Source organism: Salmo trutta, chromosome 34 (genome assembly GCF_901001165.1).
Source record: "Salmo trutta chromosome 34, fSalTru1.1, whole genome shotgun sequence".
NCBI lineage: Eukaryota > Metazoa > Chordata > Actinopteri > Salmoniformes > Salmonidae > Salmo > Salmo trutta.
Window position 1 is genome coordinate 20,223,667 of NC_042990.1, and position 24,146 is coordinate 20,247,812.

Sequence of the window (24,146 nt, forward strand, 5' to 3'; positions counted from 1 at the left end):
TTGGTCATGTAGCGTACATGAAGTAGCCAGCCAATAAGAAAAACAAGCCAGGCGGTTCCAATTTTTGGCTAAGTGAGCTCCATTTTGGTGGCCTATGGTACATTCTAATGCCTTGATTCCATCTGAAATACACAGCGAAAGGATGGAATACTTTATTGGGTTTACCTCCCAGACTGGAAACATAAGTTGTGGTATTGTGTAGAAAGACATGACTTTACAATTTAAATTACTGAAAATATATGAATTCAGTGTATTGTTAGTTGTTTTGGAAATTGTCTAGGTATAGACCTATATGATCAGGACTATTTTCTAGGAATGAGAACATTAACGGGCGGCAGGTAGCCTAGTGGTTACAGCATTGGACTAGTAACCGAAAGGTTGCAAGATCGAATCCCAGAGCTGACAAGGTAAAAATCTGTCATTCTGCACCTGAACAAGGCAGTTAACCCGCTGTTCTTAGGCCGTCATTGAAAATAAGAATTTGTTCTTAACTGACAAAAATTATTAACCTGTCCTCTCTTGAGTTTGAAGTCTTATTTACAGTTTTACTGCAAGAATTGAGGCAATGAAGTTCTTCAAAATATGTTTTTTATTAAAAAAGAACAATTAAGTAAATAGCCCACATTATCATGATTTTTATTTTTTTTTGTTAATAATTAGGCTATTGGATTTAGACTCATTGTTACCATTACAGTTGAAGTCGGAAGTTTACATACACTTAGGTTGGAGTCATTAAAACTCATTTTTCAACCACTCCACAAATGTCTTGTTAACAAACTATAGTTTGGGCAAGTCAGTTAGGACATCTACTTTGTGCAAGTAATTTTTCCAACAATTGTTTACAGACAGATTATTTCACTTATAATTCACTGTATCACAATTCCAGTGGGTCAGAAGTTTACATACACTAAGTTGACTGTGTCTTTAAACAGCTTTGAACATTCCAGAAAACTATGTCATGGCTTTAGAAGCTTCCGATAGGCTAATTGACATCATTTGAGTCAATATAAATCCAAATGAATCAGACAAGACCTCAGAAAAAGAATTGTAGACCTCCACAAGTCTGGTTCATCCTTGTGAGCAATTTCCAAACGCCTGAAGGTACCATATTCATCTGTACAAACAATAGTGCGCAAGTATAAACACCAATGGACCACGCAGCCATCATTCCGCTCAGGAAGGAGACGCATTCTGTCTCCTAGAGATGAACGTACTTTGGTGCGAAAAGTGCAAATCAATCCCAGAACAACAGCAAAGGACCTTGTGAAGATGCTAGAGGAAACAGGTACAAAAGTATCTATATCCACAGTAAAATTAGTCTTATATCGACATAACCTGAAAGGCTGCTAAGCAAAGAAGAAGCCACTGCTCCAAAACCACCATAAAAAGCCAGACTATGGCTTGCAACTGCACATGGTGACAAAGTTCGTACTTTTTGGAGAAATGTCCTCTGGTCTGATGAAACAAAAATAGAACTGTTTGGCCATAATGACCATCGTTATCTTTGGAGGAAAAAGGGGGAGGCTTACATGCCGAAGAACACCATCCCAACCGTGAAGCATGGGGGTGGCAGCATCATGTTGTGGGGTTGCTTTGCTGCAGGAGGGACTGGTGCACTTCACAAAATAGATGTTATCATGAGGCAGGAAAATTACATGGATATATTGCAGCAACATCTCAAGACATCAGTCAAGAAGTTAAAGCTTGGTCGCAAATGGGTCTTCCAAATTGGCAATGACCCCAAGCATACTTCCAAAGTTGTGGCAAAATGGCTTAAGGACAACATAGTCAAGGTATTGGAGTGGCCATCACAAAACCCTGACCTCAATCCTATAGAAAATTTGTGGGCAGAACTGAAAAAGCGTGTGCGAGCAAGGAGGCCTACAAACCTGACTCAGTTACACCAGCTCTGTCAGGAGGAATGGGCCAAAATTCCACCCAACTTATTGTGGGAAGCTTGATGAACGCTACCCGAAACGTTTGACCAAAGTTAAACAATTTAAAGGCAATGCTACCAAATACTAATTGAGTGTATGTAAACTTCTGACCCACTGGGAATGTGATGAAAGAAATGAAAGCTGAAATAAGTCATTCTCTCTACTATTAATCTGACATTTCACATTCTTAAAATAAAGTGGTGATCCTATCTGACCTAAAACAGGGAATTTTGAATAGGATTAAATATCAGGAATTGTGAAAAACTGAGTTTAAATGTATTTGGCTAAGATGTATGTAAACTTCCGACTCTTTCCTTCTCCATGTAAAGAAATGTGTCTACAACAAGCAATCTGTATATAATGACAAGATGCTCATGTCTCCGCCCTAACAATGGGAGTTGTTGTCCGAAAGGTGGGAAGGTAGGCGACAAGCGGCAGGTAGCCTAGTGGCTAGAGCGTTGGACTAGTACCGAAAGGTTGAAAGATTGAATCCCCGAGCTGACAAGGTAAAGATCTGTCGTTCTTACCCTGAACCAGGCAGTTAACCCACTGTTCCTGGGCCATCATTGAAAATAAGAATTTGATCTTAACTGACTTGCCTAGTTAAATAAAGGTAAAATAAAACATTTTATAAAAAAAGCTTAGGTACGAAATAAGCCCATAGAAATGCGTTGGGCAAGAGTGAAACCTCTCTTCCCTTCTCCCTCTCTGCTGTGCTTCCCTGTCATTGCTCTCTTTGTGACTGACAGGTGCCTATCCTATCACTAGAAGATGAATATTGTTAATTGTAGCGGGAGAGGGCTCGAAGGACTAGCGATCTGAAACGTTTAAATGAAAAGCAGCCTAGTTAACATGAAGTGGAAAAATTATTAGCCAAAAGCCGGCGCTAATGGAAAACACTAGGGTTAGGGTTAGGTTAAGGGAACATTGGATTTTGAATGGAAATTAATTTTAGGTCCCCACGAGGATAGAAAAACAAGTAAGTGTGTGTGTGTCTGTGTGTGTGTGTGTGTGTGTGTGTGTGTGTGTGTGTGTGTGTGTGTGTGTGTGTGTGTGTGTGTGTGTGTGTGTGTGTGCTAGGCTTGGGTGGTATACTGTATATACCTTATACTGGGATATTTGGAAATAGCATCAGGATGGTTTTTCAATACTGTCAATTCCATTGAAACTATCTCTTTGAAGTTTTCAATACATTTGTATATGTGTAGCTATTTTTTAAGTAAATACCTGCATTCAACTTCAGAGATTCAGATTTAGGAGTGCTTAATAGTCACATATAGAGTGTTGCAGGTGTGACTGCAGGGTACAGTGAAAATCTTCAACATGCAGAGGACTAAATAAAATAAAATAAAGAAAATGGTAACAAGAAAAAAAAGTAATAGAAATTGAAATAGAACTAAATACGTCATAACTGTAGCAGTGATGAATAACTAAATGTCTATTGGGGTGGAGGCAATGCGTTGGGAGATGAAGCAGATTGCGTTCCTCATTTCACCTGTCACATTATTTTACATTATGAAGCTTACGTAGTTCCCCAGAACAGCTGAGCCAGTCAAGTGTTTGTTTGTGAGAGCACAACAGGAGAAAGCGGGGGTAGGTGAGTCCAGCTGTGTACTGACAGGGGTCGCATTTTATATTTAAAGTCAACAGTGTTTTTTTGCTTCAATAGAGTGATCAGGGACGTGCAACTATAGTTTTCCTTCACAGAAGATACATTAGTGCAACACATTCAGCAGAAAATAGCTTCATTTTCATCAGATGACAACAGAAGTACAATGCTATTAGGTTGGCAGCCACACACTTAAATGAGTTTACAATGAAAAAAACTATGCATGGCCATCATATTTCTAATGTTTAGGCCTATCATTGAAAGAATGTAGCCAGCGACATTTCCTAATGTTTTGCTTAAAGATAATCTTGCATTTTAACTGAGAAAAATAGTCTGGCTACATCAATTAAAGTAGCTACAAATCAGACAGAGCACCGTCAGCTGATAGAATGCCCGTTTGTAAATTCCCATCTGAGTTTAGAAGTGCAACGGAAGTCCATAACGAGTCTGATGCCGAGCAGAAATTACAATAAGAAGCATGTTAGATCTGAGTTTACAAAGCGCAGCAAAATATGAGTGAAAAATTCAGAATTCTGAGTTAACACGACCCCTAAGTTTAACTTGCTATTTAATTAAGTGGCTGAATTAATAAAGTGACAGGGCATCATATGTGAACCATTTCAAAAAGCTAGGCGTAGGTCGCATGTCAATACTTCACAGGAGAAGCATTTGAACAATAAAAAATATATGCTGCACCAGTCAAAAATAATAATAGTGAAGACATGAACACTATGAAATAACACACATGGAATCATGTAGTAACCAAAAGCGTTAAACAAATCAAAACATATTTCATATTGGAGATTCTGCAAAGTAGCCACCCTTTTCCTTGATGACAGCTTTGCACACTCTTGGCATTCTCTCAACCAGCTTCATGAGGAATGCTTTTCCAACAGTCTTGAAGGAGTTCCCATATATGCTGAGCACTTTTTGGCTGCTTTTCCTTCACTCTGCGGTCCAACTCATCCCAAACCATCTCAATTGGGTTGAGGTCGTGTGATTGTGGAGGCCAGGTCATCTGATGCAGCACTCCATCACTCTCCCTCTTGGTCAAATAGCCCCACTAAGAACAAACCAGATGGGATGGCGTATCACTGCCGTATGCTGTGGTAGCCATGCTGGTTAAGTGTGCCATGAATTCTAAATACATTTACATTTACATTTAAGTCATTTAGCAGACGCTCTTATCCAGAGCGACTTACAAATTGGTGCATTCACCTTATGATATCCAGTGGAACAACCACTTTACAATAGTGCATCTAAATCTTTTAAGGGGGGGGGGTTAGAAGGATTACTTTATCCTATCCCAGGTATTCCTTAAAGAGGTGGGGTTTCAGGTGTCTCCGGAAGGTGGTGATTGACTCCGCTGTCCTGGCGTCGTGAGGGAGCTTGTTCCACCATTGGGGTGCCCAATGAGCTTTTTTGCGTTTTTTTGGGGACCCCTTTGGGTACTAAACCAGTAATACCGTAAATCCCAGGGTGAGAGAAGGATGGTATGACGATATGAATATCTGGATACCTCCCAACCCTAGTGTGTACACATAATACTTATTCCCTATCACACACTTCAGGCCGTTAGGGTGTCACAGGCAAAACAGCAGCGAGACGGCAGTGGCTTCTTTTCTTTTTAAAATCCCAACGGTTCATGAAATATTCACCGGAAACCATCAGCGACGTGAACAAGGGTTCAGAGAAGTTATTTGAGGGAAAGGAGAGCGAGAGGAGATCCCTAGGGGACCTGTCCCCCCCCCCCCCCCCCCCCCGTCACCCATCACCCTGTCACCCTGCTGTCCCCTTGTCCTCCTCATGTCTCCCCGCTCACACAGAGAAACACACAGAGCACAGCATCACAAGCCCTCAATTAATCCATGTCAGCACTTGACCAATGTGACCTATGCCTGTCCTATACAGTTCTTGGAGGGGTGTGTTTGTGTGTGTGTGTGTGAGTGTGAATGTGAGTGCGTGCGTGTGTGTGTATGTGTGTGTGTGTGTGTGTGTGTGTGCGTGCATGAGTGCTGTGTACTTGGCTGCCATCAGCCACCTGCTCAATTTATCGATGTCCTGTGCCTGTGTGTGGTGAAGCTGAAGGGTGGAGGTGGAAAATTATTAATTTAACATTTTGGAGTACAGGCAGTTTATTCAGCCATACTTTGAGTAGTTTAACAGGTCAATCACTCTCTGTTCTACTTTTATTTTGTAGTTCTCTGGCAATGTGGATTGTTGGGAGGTAGGGCAATAATTTGTTTTTAGAAGCGGTGTAACTAACTTTTCAGCTTCACTCCAATAAACACAAAACATGGAGAAAAGCACAGAACTAATATATGTAATCTCCTGCTTCAAAGACTTTGGCTTCTATTGGTTTCCATTCACAATTGTGTTGCCACAGGGATGAGGGAGTCTTTGCTCCCTGCCTGAAAAATCAATTAGGGGAAAGACTGAGCTATAGTGTCTAGTTTCTACATATCTATCTGCAGATGGCTTAACATGTATGATATATACCAACCTAAAACAACAGGGCACTCTAACCAGGTAGTTGCCGTTAAAAAGATAGTTAAGACTGAAGTGCACATATTAGCCACTAATTTGTAGTTTCTAAGTGTGTATACAAGTAGCTAATAAGCCTTTTATTATGTTTTATTATACATACATCAGGTCTTAAGTGTTTTCTTGTTAAAACATTATTAGTCATGTGTTACTGGCCAATCTTTAATAACCTAGTCCTAATAAAGACATACTACTACTTAGAGCAAGTTACACAAGAAACAGACTCTTAGTAAGCTGTATTTACATTTACATTTACGTCATTTAGCAGACGCTCTTATCCAGAGCGACTTACAAATTGGTGCATTCACCTTATGATATCCAGTGGAACAACCACTTTACAATAGTACATCCATATCTTTTTTTTGGGGGGGGGGGGGGGTAGAAGGATTACTATATCCTATCCCAGGTATTCCTTAAAGAGGTGGGGTTTCAGGTGTCTACGGAAGGTGGTGATTGACTACTTAATGTAGAACTAATAAAAGCATAGTACCTTAAGATGTCTTCCCTATATTAAAGTGTTACCTTATTCTTACTTGGAGAAATATTGTCCAGAAATCATCACATTGAATAGAAAGGGCATTTCTCCCCATACATGAGCAGAATCTTCTAATGTTCCTGAAACAAAGAATTTGTGTAGTTTCGTGAGATAATAAACTTCCATAGTGTATCTTTCAATAAGAATGTCTACTATGTATTAGTACTTGGTGCAAGTGTATGTATTTGGACAGTGACGCTAACAAAATCCTTTGTGTTTGTTTAGCCTATGGTTCAGTGAGGGAGAGTATGCATTTGATTAGTCTATGTATTTGTTAAGTCTATGGTTCAGTGAGGGAGAGTTTGCATATGTGTTATATATGTTATATGTATTTGTGGAGGTGTTGAGAATAGCCGACACTGTATCGACACGAGACCTTAAGTAAACTTTTCTCTCATTTCCTGGGAACATCAATGTGACAACATTAATATGACAAAATATGATTCGCAATAAGTTCTTTATGGTCACGTGTGTCCTTAAAGGGGTCATTGTGATTTAAAGATACACTAAGGATGTTTAGTTGCTAATTCTTTACATAACATTTTTACTTGAATGTTGGCTTGTATGGCGTATATGATATAATATAAACCAATATCTTATTTCATTAAACTACACAAATCTTTTGTTTCAGGCAAACATTACATGCTTTTGCTCATAGGTGTGAGGAAGTGTTTCCCTTTCTGTCCAATGAGGTCATTTCTGGACAATATTTCTGTAATAAAAATATGGCTACACTTAAAAATAGGAAACACATTTGCAGGTACTATGTCCTTATTAGTCCCATATTGAGACAGCTACGAAGAGTCTGTTTTTTGTGTAATTTGCTCTTTATTAAATACTAAAATGTCTTTATAATAACTAACAATAAGGTTATTAAGGATTGGCCAGAAACAAACTATTTATAATAACTACTTGAATAAACACTTATAAACTAGAAATTAGTGGCTAATATGTGAACCATAAAATAAATTGACATCGAATCATGTTAAGACTTTATTGTAAGGTGCAGATATTAGTCACGCTTTTGTAGTTAATACGTGTGTATACAAGTAGCTAATAAGCCATGTATTATATTTTATTAGCCATACATTAAGCCTTAAGTCATTTGTATTTGTTTAGCTTATGGTTCAGTTAAAGAGAGTTTCCATTGGATTACTTTATGTATGTGTTTAGCCTATGGTTCAGCGAGGGAGAGTTTCCATTGGATTACTTTATGTATGTGTTTAGCCTATGGTTCAGCGAGGGAGAGTTTCCATTGGATTACTTTATGTATGTGTTTAGCCTATGGTTCAGCGAGGGAGAGTTTCCATTGGATTACTTTATGTATGCGTTTAGCCTATGGTTCAGCGAGGGAGAGTTTCCATTGGATTACTTTATGTATGTGTTTAGCCTATGGTTCAGCGAGGGAGAGTTTGCATATCTGTTATATATGTAATATGTTTGTACAGGGGTTGAGAAAAGATGACACCGTATCAACACGACACCTCAAGTAAACTTTTCTCAAATTTCCTGACAAAATATGATTCCCAATAAGTAATTCATGGTCACGTACACTACATGTCAAAAGTTTTAGAACTTTTGAACACCTACTCATTCAAGGGTTTTTCTTTATTTTTACTATTTTCTACATTTAGAATAATAGTGAATATATCAAAACTGTGAAATAACACATATGGAATCATGTAGTAACCCAAAAAGTGCTAAACAAATCAAAATATATTTGAGATTTGAGATTCTTCAAATAGCCAAATTCAAATAGCCTGTTTAGAAGCCTCTTGGACCTGTCTTATTTCATTAAACTGCACTAATCTTTAGTTTCAGGCAAACATTACATGCTTTTGCTAATGGGTGTGGGGAGGTGTGCCCCTTTCTGTCCAATGAGGTCATTTCTGGACAATATTTCTGTAGTAAAAATATTGTTACACTTTAGAATAGCGAACACATTTTCAAATACTATGTCCTTATTAGTCCCACATTGAGACAGCTTACTAAGAGCCTGTTTCTTGTGTAACTTGCTCTTGAATAAATAATAATATGTCTCTATTATGACTAACAATGAATTTATTAAGGATTGGCCAGTAAAACATGAATTATAATGATTGAAAAATGTAAAATACTTAAAGCTACAATAGGTAATTCTTCGGGTGACCCAACCAAATTCATATACTGTAGATATGTGAGTTATAGATCTGTCATTCTCACTGAAAGCAACTCTAAGAAGCGGTCTGTTCTGTGTGCTATTTCTATGCTTTCCGTTATAAAGTTTTGTTTTCCCCGTTCTAAAGTTTTGCTTTTACTTCCGGTTTTGTACACCAGCTTGAAACAGCTGAAAATACAATATTTTTGGTTATGGAAAATATATTTCACAGTGGTTTAGATGGTACAATGATTCAATGACTGCTTGTTTTGTCACATAAACTGAAATTAGGCAAAACATTAGAATTTTAGCAACCAGGAAATGGCAGAACGATTTCTGCATTTTGCACCTTTAATAAAGGCCTAATGTATGAATAATAAGACACAATAAAGACCTTATTAGCTACTTTTATATACTTTTATTAACTACAAATTGTAATAAAATACAATTGTATTGGTGCATACACATATTTAGCAGATGTTATTGCGGGTGTAGCGAAACGCTTGTACAAAAAGGTGCTTATATCTGCATTGTAATACATCTGCAAACATGTATACCTTAAAATAAATTGTCACTAAAATATTTCTTTAGCTGACATACCCATGTAGGAAGGTTAAACAAATGTGTATTTATTTTTATTTAACCTTTATCTAAACAGGGAGTCACATTGAGATTAAACATCTCTTTTACAAGAGATCCCTGTACACATTACAAAAACATACACGTGTATAAAACAATATAATTCAGCACAAAAATAACAAAAATAAACATTTAATAACAGCAATCCCATTCAACTACATAGAGGTCCTCAATCAATAATGTAAACTGCCTGAGTATCTGCAGTGAACTCTGCACATTGTTCAACAAATTAGAGGCAAAAAACAAAAAGCGTATGTTCCTATATCTGTGGAGACTGAAGGGATCTCTAGTGTTTTCCATTCCTGTGAACGGGTTTGGTAACTTATTATTCTTATCTTAATTAATGATGTTACATATAGAGGCAGTTTCTGTAAGATTGCTTTGTAAATAAATAAAAGAGAATGCAGCTCTCTTCTTACAGACAGAGAGGTCCATCCCACATTTTTATATAGACTATAATGATGAGTCCTAAAATTGTCCCCTGTGATAAAACGTATTGCGGAATGGTAGACTGCGTCCAAGGGTTTTAAAACAGAGGTAGTCGTATGCATGTAAACAATATCACCAAAATCCAATACAGGGAGAATCGTTGCTTGAGCAATCTTTCTCCTATTTTAATACTAAGGCATGAATTATTTCGATATATAAAAACAATCTTGGATCTTAGCTTCTTAGTCAGATTATCTATATGCGTTACGAAGGATAACTTGTCATCAATCCAGACACCCAGGTACTTATATTGAGAAACAAGCTCAATTTGGGCACCATTTATAGCGCAAATATGCAGGTCCTCAGGGTCAACATTTCGTGACCTAGAGAACAGCATGGTTTTACTTGTATTCGTACACTAATTTAAGATCTCTAAGTGATTTCTGAATTGAATCAAAGTCATGCTGAAGTTCACGAATGGTCTGCTGCACTGAGGTGGCACAGGAATACAAACTGTGGCATCTGCATAGAGATGAATGCTACAAGAATTAACAGTGTTTCCTATGTCATTAATATACAAAGTGAACAATAATGGACCCAAAATCGAACCCTGAGGAACACCTTTTTGAATTTCAAGAAATTCTGATTTAACCCCATCTATCAAGATGGCCTGAGTTCTGTCGCTAAGATAATTCTGAAACCATAAACAGGCTGTATATTCCAGGCCTACTCCTGCCTACATGCTGGTTTAATATGGGCTGTCCTTATCAGGTTCACCTAAATGATCACATTACTGTGTTTCTTCATCTTTGTACACAAGGTCTGCAAAGATCCTTTTGACATCAGTGCACATGACCACATTTGCCAAGTGTGTCATATTTAAAAACACATGTGCTTCATCAAACATTGATATTGGAGCATTGCCAAGGACTGATAAATACCTCAAGGAAGCAAACGTTCAACAGATCCTCACTGAAACCTCACTACAACAGACATGATGTACCAGGCTTTTCTGCTGACGATCCCTCTACTGATGGCGTTTCAGACGTCAAGCACTTCACCACTTGATTCTGTAAAGAAGATTGGACCGACAAGCGCTCCAAACGTTGGCAAAGTTGATGAGATAAGAAATAGGGCTCAGTTCATTGCTAGAAGCTGCAAGGAAGTTCGGGACGTACATGGTCAATCTGACAATGGTCTGTACTCCCTGACCACAGCTACTGGGGTGGTGTACCAGACCTTCTGTGACATGACCACAGCGGGCGGCGGCTGGACTCTGGTGGCAAGCGTGCACGAGGACAACATCTACGGGGAAGTACACAGTTGGACCAGCCAGCAGGGCAACAACACCAACTGGTCAAAAGGGTTGGCAACTGGGCCAACAGGAAGACTTTTGGAACAGTTGAGGCAGCCACAGACGATGACTTCAAGAATCCTGGCTACTATGACATCGTAGCAGAAGACATGTCAGTGTGGCACGTTCCCAACAACACTCCGGTCAGCCACTGGAACCTGGTTGCGATCATGCGCTATCACACTGAGAGGCGCTTCCTCCATCTGTACGGAGGAAACCTGTACTACCTCTTCCACCGCTACCCGGTCGAATACAACGTTGGAAAACACCTGTCCGACAATGGACCCTCCATTCCAATAGTGTATGACCTCGGGGACAAAGAGTCCACCAAAATGTTCTACGGCCCTAACACTAGAGGGGAGACTGAGGGAGGCTTCATCAGTTTCAGAGCCATAAACCATGAACGGGCGGCAACAGCCATCTGCTCTGGGGTCAAACCCAAAGACGGGAATTCTGAAACCTACTGTATTGGTGGTGGTGGGTTTTTCACTGAGGGTAATCCTCTTCAGTGTGGGGATTTCACCTCCTTTGCCTGGAATGGCTATGGGACCCATATAGGTTGGAGTGCATCAAAACAGATGCTGGAGTCAGCTGTGTTACTCTTCTATCGCTAATTCACAGTGCATTTACTTTTCTTTGAATGTTTCATAGATTGATTGATAGATTTTTGGGTAAAACAATTCGTACAGTTTTAAATGAAACGTACATTTAAAAGTAATTTTGGTAATACATTTTATATTTCTCTCTATTAATCCATTACTATAAAAAAACATCATGAAGCAATAACCATTCCATCCATCATGAAAATATTTGCGTGTCAAACAATCATTAAATGCTTATAGCTGATAGTGACAAGTATTATTATGTCATGTGAGGCTCTTAATAACTGAATTATGGTAAGGTTACTGTCAACCACTTTGTGACACCTGTTGTGTTGGGGTGACGGGCGCTGGAAATTCTTCCTACTGTACTTCTTTTTTAGTGGGTGTGTTGGGGAGAGGGGGGGGTTAAGCTGAACTTACTCTTCCAAATGTCTCTATCTAGAGAGAGATGGAGAGGACATATTCTGAGAAGAGAGCGAGAGAGAAAGAGAGGAGAGAGAAAAGGCGAGAAAAGAAGGCAAGAGAGAGGAAAGAGATTCAGAGAGAGAGAGAGAGAGAGAGAGAGAGAGAGAGAGAGAGAGAGGAGACGTGCTGTGCTGTAGTAATGCCTCAGTGTATTGACATGACTGGCCATGTGATGTTTTGAAATGTAGATATATATTATATGCTGCTGTCTGTCAGATTAAAACATGTTTGTCACTTGAATAAAGACACTGGGCATGATCGTATCCAACTAATAGTGCTCCTCTGGGTCACACACACACATGGCTGAGAAGCAGCATGTGACACAATGATGAAGGGAAGAAAAGATGCCAGCCCGGCCTCAGCATGTCCATGGCCATACAGCATCATTATTTCTGGGTCTGTTTCCCTGGTTGAGGCTTTCCTGGAGGTTGAGAGCCAGCGATGCTACCACCACTATCAGAGGAAAAGACACATAACTAGGGTGTTCTGGCTAACACACTTCACCTTGTGTTAGGATCACAGTCACACACAGCCGTACACACACACAGCTCACTCTCTCAACATGATTAGCAGAGGTATGTCATGGTCATGGATACAAACTCTATATAGGACACAAAGTTATGCACCTTGGCCCAATCTGAAGCTAACTGATAGTGAGGTCTGTGGAGAGGGAAGAAAAACACAACCTGTCCGGCCTGAGACAGTGAGGGAGTGTCACAGCTTGAGGGCTAATTAGCTAGTCGCTAAACGTTCCATCTGGCCACTACTGTCAGTGGTCAGGAGGTGGAAGGAGGGTCGAGAAGAAAGAGTGAGGAGAGGGGAGAAGAAGGGGTGACGAGGGGGAAAAGAAGGGGTGAGAAGAAGGAGAGAAGAAGGGGTGAGGAGGGGGAGAAGAAGGAGTGAGGAGGGGGAGAAGAAGGGGTGAGGAGAGGGAGAGAAGAAGGGGTGAGGAGGGGGGAGAAGAAGGGGTGAGAAGAAGGAGAGAAGAAGGGGTGAGGAGGGGGAGAAGAAGGAGTGAGGAGGGGGAGAAGAAGGGGTGAGGAGAGGGGAGAAGAAGGGGTGAGAAGGGTGAGAAGAGGTGACGAGGGGGAGAAGAAGGAGTGAGGAGGGGGAGAAGGGGTGAGGAGGGGGAGAAGAAGGGGTGGGGAGGGGGAGAAGAAGGAGTGAGGAGGGGGAGAAGAAGGGGTGAGGAGGGGGAGAAGAAGGGGTGAGGAGGGGGAGAAGAAGGGGTGAGGAGGGGGGAGAAGAAGGGGTGAGGAGGGTGGAGAAGAAGGGGTGAGGAGGGGGGGAAGGCATGAAGAGATGATTCATCCTCAAGCCTGACTAACACTTTGACAGCGTGACGCGTTTGTCCGTGCGTCTGTCCCCTCCCGCCTCCCCGTCTGTCCTGAATAGGATGTGAATAATTCATTGCCAGGCGGCGTATTGATGGGCAAGGAGGTGAACAAGTTGATTTCAGCAACATCTGGTGGTGACGGAGTCTTTGCGGTCACGTCAGCCGGACAGAGCAGTGAGTGTGCTAACCAAGGAAATCAGGCTCTCTGTTCAATCAGTTCAACACATTGTACTTAAACAGCCCTTTTCACAACATTTGTCACAAAACTGCAACCCTGACATCTGCATAGTCATAGAGGCATACAGCAGGGACTTGAAGGTCATTCTAACAGAACCCAGCCCTATTGCTTTGGGGGAGCAGGTCTGAGAGATACACAGAACCCACAGAGGGTCAGAGGTCACATATCATTGGTGCAGAGGGGCATAACGTAATATGAATTATTCAATGAGTATTCTCAATATGTTACCATAAACCACCTGGACGATATGATGTATTCTACCTGGCTGGCAGGAAAAGTGTTTCTAAAGTCTCTGTCCTCAACCTATAGCTTAACCTGTAGGTCAACAGATCCGATAGCATTGGTGTCAGGGGAGAGACATTATGACCCTGGTACATCAGGTTTCCACCTGTCAGTCCAGCAAAGGAGAAAGCAGGTAGGGTCATGTTCCCGTTCTCTCTTTTCCTCTTTCTCTCTTATTCTCTCTTTCTCTCTCCCTTTCTCTCTTTTTCTCTTTGCCCTTCCCATCCAGAAGCAGCTCAGTGGCATGAGAGAGATTAAAAACCTAGCTGAGCCCCAAGCCAGACTCACCAGACTCACTAGCTATAAACCCCAGCTCAGCCACAGGGCAGACTCACTAGCCTGGCTAAAGTGGATTTGGGAAGATAATTAGAAACCCTAATCCCCTATTGTCACCGTTCCATAGCACGCTGCACACAAAGGAGACAATTACTTTATTTGGAACAGAAAAAATGATGATTTGCCACATTTAAATGGAATAATGACTGCTGTGTGTTGCATAATATCTTTTCTCTAAATAAAAGGAAAAAACGTTTTTTTTATGGACTAGTCATTTTTCAACAACAGACTTATTTATATATTTGTATTACAGCTCTCAGCTGGTACCAAAGCTCTGCAGATAATATCAAATATATTTGCTGGACATACAGAACCTAGATCTCCTGATCAATCTCTGTTTAAAATCTCTTAAATGTAAAATCTTGATATTTGGGGACCCTATTAGATGTTTTTTGTTATTTAATTCAGTCTGGTATGAGAACGGTATGTGAGTCACCCCTCCCCATCAAGCGGAGGTGCAGGGCCAGGGAGGAGATCTAGGCCTCAATAGAGAAGAGGCAGAGGAAGATGCAGTGGAAGCAGCACAACAGAGGGAGATGAAACTGAGGACAGGTGACATACGGTCCATGAAGATGATGAGGAGACAGAACAATTTAGGTATAAACGCAAACGACCTGAAAGCCCACAGTTGGTTAGTGATGAAACATACACCACCTTACAGCTGTTTCAGCTCTACTTTACCACCTCTGTACTGGGAACATAAATTAGTAATATGGGGACAAGAAAGAGCAGGGTGGAAGGAAGATATCTCAGAAGGAAGATGTCTCAGAAACCTGTTACCATGGGGGACATGCTCAGCTGCATTTCCTTGGTGATTTACATAGTTGACAACTGGAGCAAGTCCCCACTCTATCGTTTTGAGTTCCCGACCTCCATCGTGAGTGAAAACCGATTCTTGGCCATCAACCGTACTCTTCATGAGTGACAACGTAGATGGCGCCGGAAGAAATGGCAGCCATTTTACGGGCGCCCAACCAATTGTGCTATTATGTGGGGGTTTTTCGCGTTATTTGTAACTTATTTTGTACATAATGTTTCTGCAACCGTATCTTACGGCAAAAAAGAGCTTCTGGATATCAGGGCAGCGATCACTCACCTCGGATTAGACAAAGATTTTTTCTTCAACAAGCAGTACGCACCGGATGTACTTCAGACACCCGACAAGGCCAATATCCCCGGCTGTCTGTGTATATTTGTAAACAGCTGATGCATGAAATCTAAGTAAGCATCTAGATTTTGCTTGAAGTATAGTAATTCATGATAAGCTGTAGACTACACTATTTGCCAAGAGAGTTTTCATCTATGTTTTTCGTGGCTGTTTATTTACCACAACAGACAGATGCTGGCACTAAGACCACACTCAGTCAGCTGTTTAAGGAAATAAGCAAACAGGAAATGCCCACCCAGAGGCGGCACTCCTAGTGGCCGGGGACTTTAATGCAGGAAAACTGATATCAGTCTTACTTAATTTCTATCAGCATGTTAGATATGCAACCAGAGGGAAAAAAAACTCTAGACCAACTTTACACCACACACAGAGATGCATACAAAGTTCTCCCACCCCCACCCCATTTGGCAAATCTGACCATAATTCCATCTAAAGCAGGAAGCACCAGTGACTCGGTCAATAAAGAAAGTGGTCAGATGACGCAGATGCTAAGCTACAGGACTGTTTTGCTAGCACAGACTGGAATATGTTTTGGGATTCCTCCGATGGCATTGAGGAATACACCACTACAGTCCCTGGCTATATCAATAAGTACATCGATAACGTCATCCCCACATTGATTGTACGTACATACCCCAACGAGAAACCATGGATTACAGGCAACATCCTCACTGAGCTAAAGGGTAGAGCTGCCGCTTTCAAGGAGCGGGACTCTAACCTGGAGGCTTATAAGAAATCTTGCTACGCCCTTAGACGAACAATCAAACAGGCAAAGCGCCATTACAGGACTAAGATTGAATCGTAGTACATTGGCTCCGACGCTCGTCGGATGTGGCGGGGCCTGCAAATTATTACAGACTACAAAGGGAAGCAACGTTGGGAGCTGCCCAATGACACGAGACTACCAGACGAGCTAAATCCCTTCTATGCTCGCTTCGAGGCAAGCAACACTGAGGCATGCACAAGAGCATAAACTGTTCTGGACGACTGTGACCACGTTCTCCATAGCTGACGTGAGTAAAACCTTTAACAGGTCAATATTCACAAGGCCGCTGGGCCAGATGGATTACCAGGACGGGTGCTCCGGGCATGTGCTGACCAACTGGCAGGTGTCTTCACTGACATTTTCAACATGTTGGTATTACAGACTCAATCAGGGACATGTTTCAAGCAGACCACCATAGTCCCTGAACCCAAGAACACTAAGGAAACCTGCCTAAATGACTACAGACCCGTAGCACTCACGTCCGTAGCCATGAAGTGCTTTGAAAGGCTGGTCATGGCTCACATTAACACCATAATCCCAGAAACCCTAGACCCGCTCAAACATATTCACAGATGATACAATCTCTATTGCACTCCACACCACCATTTCCCACCTGGACAAAAGGAACACCTACGTGAGAATGCTATTAATTGACTACAGCTCAGCGTTCAACACCATAGTGCCCTCAAAGCTCATCACTAAGCTAAGGACCCTGGGACTAAACACCTCCTTCTGCAACTGGATCCTGGACTTCCTGACGGGCCACCCCCCGGTGGTAAGGGTAACAACACATCCGCCACGTTGATCCTCAACACTGGAGCCCCTCAGGGGTGCATGCTCAGTCCCCTCCTATAATCCCTGTTCACCCATGACTGCATGGCCAGGTGCGACTCCAACACCATCAAGTTTGCAGATGACACAACAGTGGTAGGCCTGATCACTGACAACGATGAGACAGCCTATAAGAAGGAGGTCAGAGACCTGGCCGGGTGGTGCCAGAATAACAGCCTCTCCCTCAACGTAATCAAGACAAAAGAGATGATTGTGGACTACAGGAAAAGAAAGACCGAGCATGCCCCCATTCTCATCGATGGGGCTGTAATGGAGCAGGTTGAGAGCTTTAAGTTCCTTGGTGCCCACATCACCAACAAACTAGAATGGTCCAAACACACCAAGACTGTCGTGAAGAGGGCACGACAAAGCCTATTCTCCCTCAGGAAACTAAAAAGATTTGGCATGGGTCCTCAGATCCCCAAAAGGTTTTACAGCTGCAACATCGAGTGCATCGTGCCTGGTACGGCAACTGTTCAGCCTCCGACCGCAAGGCACTACAGAGGGTAGTGCGTACAGCCCAGTACATCACTGGGGCTAAGCTGCCTGCCATCCAGGACCTCCTATACCAGGCAGTGTCAGAGGAAGGCCCTAAAAACTGTCAAAGACTCCAGCCACCCCAGTCATAGACTGTTCTCTCTGCTACAGCATGGGAAGCGGTACCGGAGCACCAAGTCTAGGAACAAAAGGCTTCTCAACAGCCTTTACCCCCAAGCCATAAGACTCCTGAACAGCTAATCAAATGGCTACCCAGACTATGCATTGTGTTCCGCCACCCCTCTTTTACGCTGCTGCTACTCTCTGTTTATGATCTATGCACAGTCACTTTAACTAATCCTACATGTGCATATTACCTCAAATAGCCCGACAAACTGGTGCACCCGCACACTGACTCTGTATCGGTACCACCTGTATATAGCCTCGCTACTGTTATTTTTTTCTTTTTTTTTCTTCTTTCTTTACTTATCTATTGTTTACTTAATACCTATTTTTTACTTCAACTGCACTGTTGGTGAAGGGCTTGTAAGAAAGCATTTCACTGTAAGGTCTACTACACATGTTGTATTCGGCGCACGTGACAAATAAACTTTGATTTGATTTGACCCACAAAAGGATCAGGAGAATGACCAGAAGAAGGGGACTGCAGGGTTTGCTCGTCTTGTAATAGTTAAGCCCCTTTATCATGACATGGTGGAGACATGCAAAACTTACTTCCAGCCTGCTTAAAATCTATCTATAGATGAGCGCATGGTTGTCTCAAAGGCTCGAATTGGCTTGAAGCAATGTATGAAAAATAAGCCAACGAAATGGGGCTACAAGCTCTTTGTGCTAGCCAATTCAGCCTCTGCCAACATGTGGAACTATTTCATCTATGAAGGCAAGGCGATCACACCCACTGGTAAGGGCCTTAGTTATGACTGTCATTCAGCTGATGGACTTCCCCTTACTTGGCAGTGGGTACAAGCTCTTTGTGGACAATTTTTATACCAGTCCCATGCTTTTCATAGACCTCTTGAAAAGAAAATAGTGGCCTGTGGCACAATTTGTCTTAACAGAATAGGTTTCCCCAAGACGTGACAAAGACAGAGGAGACGGGGACCATACGTTGGAAGTAACCACTCACCACACAGCACAAGGCATTCAATAACGACCATGTCTCAAGGAGGGTGAAAAATGCCAATGGGGCATGGGTGAGGAAGAATGTCCCTGTTTCTGTGAAGGACTACAATGCCAGCATGGGGGGTGTCGACCTTTCTAACGCTCTGATAGGCTACTACCAGGTCCTCCACACGACCAGGAAGTGGTATAAGACTTTTTTGAACCACTTTGTGGACATTGCTACAGTAAATGCTTTCATTCTCCACAAGCAGATGGCCAAAGCAAAAGGTCAAACTACTCTCTCCCAGTTGGCCTTCCGAGAGCAGCTGGTGTTGGAAATGGCTGAATTGGTGGGCCAAAGCAACCTCACAACCATCACAAGGCCCCTCACTCAAGGTGAGCGCCACTATCCAACACACATGCCAAAAGAGAAAAGGAAGAACTGCAAGCATTACACAAAACACAAAGGGGGGGGGGTGAAACGCCAGATCTTCTGTCTGAAATGCCAGTTTGCTTTTCGTTTCCTGGTCAGAGAGATTGACTGCTTCAAAGACTATCACGACATACACAAGCTATGGTGAAAGTGAAATCCAATCATCTACACTTGAAATGTAAAACGAACACGAATGCCATTTGTAAATAGTGCAGCTTATTTAAATTTGTGCACCTTTTTTTGTGAAAAACATGTGTGTAACCAAGTTTGTGTTTGATAAGTTTTCTAGATTTTTTAAAAATGTAGATCTGTTGCTTTTATATTGTTTTTAAAAACAGTTCATTTGTATGTGGGACCAATACATTGGATATGCCTAGGCTAAACGCTCAGGCACTTTGGAGAGGTTTTAAAAACACTTATTTTGGAGAGAATTTGTTTTTATAGTGAACAATAACTTTTAGGCACATCCAGTGTGCAAAAACAGTGCCATTACCACATTCTGACACTTTGGTGAGGGTGAAAGGACACTGGACACCCCATAACATCACCACAATGTTTGAGTGAGGTTGATATGGTAGAAATTGTGTTTTTATACTGAAAAAATAACATTTTAGGGATTGCCTATATGTAATAACACCAGAATTATCTAATTTACAGACATATGCCACTTTGGAGAGGTTTAGGGACACTTGGAAATGTCCTGTGACCACACCTGACACCACTTACTAAAACATCTGCCCATTTCTAGATGTTAGGACCATCAATCCCATTTTTTTCTGATATTGTTCACGTGTTGTGGAAGCCATCTGATGTGTTTCCAGCTCTGGGCATCAATAATTCACTTCTAGCTTGTCAATTAAAGATTACTTTCAAAATAAAAAAACAAAAACGTATTTTGTGTGTGCTTGATCTTGTGTATTCTGAACTATGTAATCCCAGATGTCCCCTTTCCAAATATACCAAGTTTTGGCATGTCAGAATCATGTCGTTACACATGAATAGCAGTTACTTTTGGGTATGTCTATTTAGGCAGATATCAAAATGTTGCCATTACATCTAAGAGGTTATTAAGCATGGTCATGCGTCCCATCTCCTCTAGGATCTACAGGCTTTACATTCAGTCCTCAATGGGTCCCATCTACAGCTCTGACCTCCCTCCCTCCCTCCCTCCCTCCCTCCCTCCCTCCCTCCCTCCCTCTGTACAGCCTCATGCCTATGCCTAGTCATGTATAGTTGGTCCTATCTATAGCTGTGATTAGCGTTGTCTTTCAGACAAACACACCAGCCCCCATGAGAGGATGAAAGGAGGCAGCACCAGTAATCCTAGATCATCCAGCCCTGATTGAGAACGGAGGGAACGTGACTCTTACACACACACATGCACACACACACACGCACACACGCACACACACACACACACACACACACACACACACACACACACACACACACACACACACACACACACACACACACACACACACACACACACACACACACACACACACACACACACTCACCTACATCTCCCCTCCTGTTTAGCTGCCAAGCACATGAATGCCAGTCACGCGTGTGGAATGATCAGGGCCGGGGGACATCCTCGTAACCACCCCTCGGCCCAAACCATGTAAATAAAAACAGGGTTACTCTGCTGTCAAGCCTGCGAGGTGTGTGTGTGTGTGTGTGTGTGTGTGAATGCGAAGGGAGGGGGGCAGCATTAGAGTCATGCACAGGACGCTACAACAAGAACGTTTGGTTTTAATGTCTCCTCCCTCAGGTCTGAATGATAACAGGCACATTAAAACGACAGGCAGGATTTCAATACTGAAAACAGTTCAGACGCGCGCATGCGCACACTTCTTCAGGATGAGGACTTTACATTGATACTAGTATGACTCAGACAGTTAATTGTTGTTGAGGGATGGTTTTTCCCTCTCAGTCAGCACTGAGGCTGTAACGGCAAGACAGGTACAGACAGAGACAGGGAGGGAGAGGAGAGCTGTGAGAGACATGGAGGGAGAGGAGAGCTGTGAGAGACAGGGAGGGAGAGGAGAGCTGTGAGAGACAGGGAGGGAGAGGAGAGCTGTGAGAGACAGGGAGGGAGAGGAGAGCTGTGAGAGACAGGGAGGGAGAGGAGAGCTGTGAGAGACACGGAGGGAGAGGAGAGCTGTGAGAGGAGGGAGGGAGAGGAAAGCTGTGAGAGGGAGGGAGGGAGGGAGGGAGGGAGGGAGGGAGGGAGGGAGGGAGGGAGGGAGGGGAGAGGAGAGCTGTGAGAGACAGGGAGGGAGAGGACAGCTGTGAAAGACACGGAGGGAGAGGGAAGGAGAGGAGCGCTGTTAGAGACAGGGACAGGGGCTATTAGTGAGTGTTTGTTTGACATGTTTTCCCCTGTCAGAGTGTCAGTCTGACCAGCAGCAGCAGTGTGGTGACATCAGTGACAGGTCAGCCAGGCTAAGAGGGGTGTGGTAGGGGGGTCTGTCTGTCGGTCTTTCTGTCTGTGTGTCTATGTGTTTCTGTGTCTGTCTGCTCTCCTCTATAGCTTGGTACTCGTCTTGAGTTCTCTCAGGCAAGCTGAACTCTGAAACTAGCCCAAGAATTGTTTAATCTGTCCCTCATTGCCTTCTTCCCTCCATCCATCCATCCCTAATTCACTCCTTCTCCTCGATCCTTCCTCCCTTCCATGCATCCTTCCCTCATTCCCTTCGTCTCCTCCATCACTCCTCCCCTCCATCACTCCATACCCCTGGCCTGTGTGGTTGAGAGGAAACTAGAGACTGGGCAGTAGCAGTGGTCAGCAGAAGTAGTCCAGAGGGACTCAGAGGGCAGCAGCAGAGTTGCTCCAGCAGCAGCGGTCTGGATCGATGAGGACAAACACAACATTAATGAGCTACTGATCCTGAAAAATCTGGTCACACACACACAGATGCACACTACTGCAAGAGAGCCGCTATGTACCGAGACCCTTATAAGTATTAATGGAAATGAGGTAAGGGAAATGTGTTGACAGCCATGTTGTCTTTCTGACTGATTATGAAGGAGATAATTCAGACACGCTGGGGAGAGAGCGAGAATACAGTTTGGTGTGGACAAGAACTGAAAGGATCCTGCCTCTATAAATACACACAGAAGAGAAGGCATTCCAGCATACACGCAGCAGCTCCTGTGGGACATAACTTAACTTATTGTTTAAGATCAAATCAAATTTTATTTGTCACATGCGCCGAATACAACAGGTGTAGACCTTACAGTGAAATGCTTACTTACAAGCCCTTTACCAACAATGCAGTTTTAAGAAAATCCCTCAAAAAGAAAGAGATAAGAGTAACAAATAATGAAAGAGCAGCAGTAAATAACAATAGCGGAGCTATATACAGGGGGTACCGGTACAGAGTCAATGTGTCAATGTGCAGGGGGCACAGGTGTCGAGGTAATTATGTACATGTAGGTAGAGTTATTAAAGTGGCTATGCATAGATAATGAACAGAGAGTAGCAGCAGCGTGGGGGTGTTGCAAACAGTCTGGGTAGCCATTTGATTAGCTGTTCAGGAGTCTTATGGCTTGGGGGTAGAAGCCGGTACCGCTTGCCATGCGGTAGAAGAGAGAACAGTCTATGGTCTCTGACTAGGATGGCTGGAGTCTTTGACAATTTTTAGGGCCTTCCTCTGACAACGCCTGGTATAGAGGTCGTGGATGGCAGGAAGCTTGGCCACGGAGATGTACTGGGCCCTACGCACTATGCTCTGTTATGCCTTACGGTCGGAGGCTGAGCAGTTGCCATACCATGCAGTGATGTAACCCATCAAGATGCCCTCGATGGTGCAGCTGTAAAACCTTTTGAGGATCTGAGGACCCATGACCAGTCTTTTCAGTCTCCTGAGGGGGAATAGGTTTTGTCATGCCCTCTTCACAACTCTGGTGTGCTTGGACCATGTTAGTTTGTTGGTGGTGTGGATGCAAAGGAACAAAGGAAGCTCTCAACCTGATCCACTACAGCCCCGTCGATGAGAATGGGGGCGTGCTCGGTCCTCCTTTACCTGTCCACAATCATCTCCTTTGTCTTGATCACGTTGAGGGAGAGGTTGTTGTCCTTGCACCACATGGTCAGGTCTCTGACCTCATCCCTATAGGCTGTCTCGTTGTTGTCAGTGATCAGGCCTACCACTGTTGTGTCATCAGCAAACTTAATGATAGTGTTGGAGTCGTGCCCGGCCATGCAGTCATGAGCGAACAGGGAGTACAGGAGGGGACTGAGCACGCACCCCTGAGGCGTCCCCGTGTTGAGGATCAGCGTGGCAAATATGTTGTTACCTACCCTTACCACCTGGGGGCGGCCCGTCAGGAAATCCAGGATCCAGTTGCAGAGGGAGGTGTTTAATCCCAGGGTCCTCAGCTTAGTAATGACCTTTGAGGGCACTATGGTATTTAATGCTGAGCTGTAGTCAATGAATAGCATTCTCACATAAGTGTTCTTTTTGTCCAGGTGTGAAAGGGCAGTGTGGAGTGCAATAGAGATTGCATCATCTGTTGGTGCGGTATGCAAATTAGAGTGGGTATAGGGTTTCTGAGATTGTTTGGGTTTGTTTCCTTGTTCATTGTCAATCATTGGTGAAATTATCATTATGACAATATCTTTAATTAAATCATTCAAAAACCTTTATTAATGCAATTGCAGACAGAAGTTGACAATCAGGAACATAGCACGCATGTTTCCGAGTAAGTTCTGTAAAAAAGAAAAGGTCCCAAGTTGCTTTCATTAAACCGAAGTCCAGCCTTTAGTGATGTCACTGCCTACGTCATTACCTTTTATTCCTGAGACCAAAACCATGCCTACCAAGCTATATAAACAAGGCTTTTAGGGTGTTATCTAAAAGCTTAGCAGTAAATGTCCAAGTTGATTTATAGTGGA

General features: G+C 42.8%; 2 pseudogenes; one reads left to right on the forward strand and one right to left on the reverse strand.

Moving 5' to 3' along the window:
- LOC115173761 (receptor-type tyrosine-protein phosphatase U-like) overlaps window positions 1-24,146 on the reverse strand; it is a 271,130-nt pseudogene that overhangs the window by 192,065 nt on the left and 54,919 nt on the right.
- On the forward strand, window positions 10,825-11,941 carry LOC115173111 (intelectin-like; annotated as a pseudogene).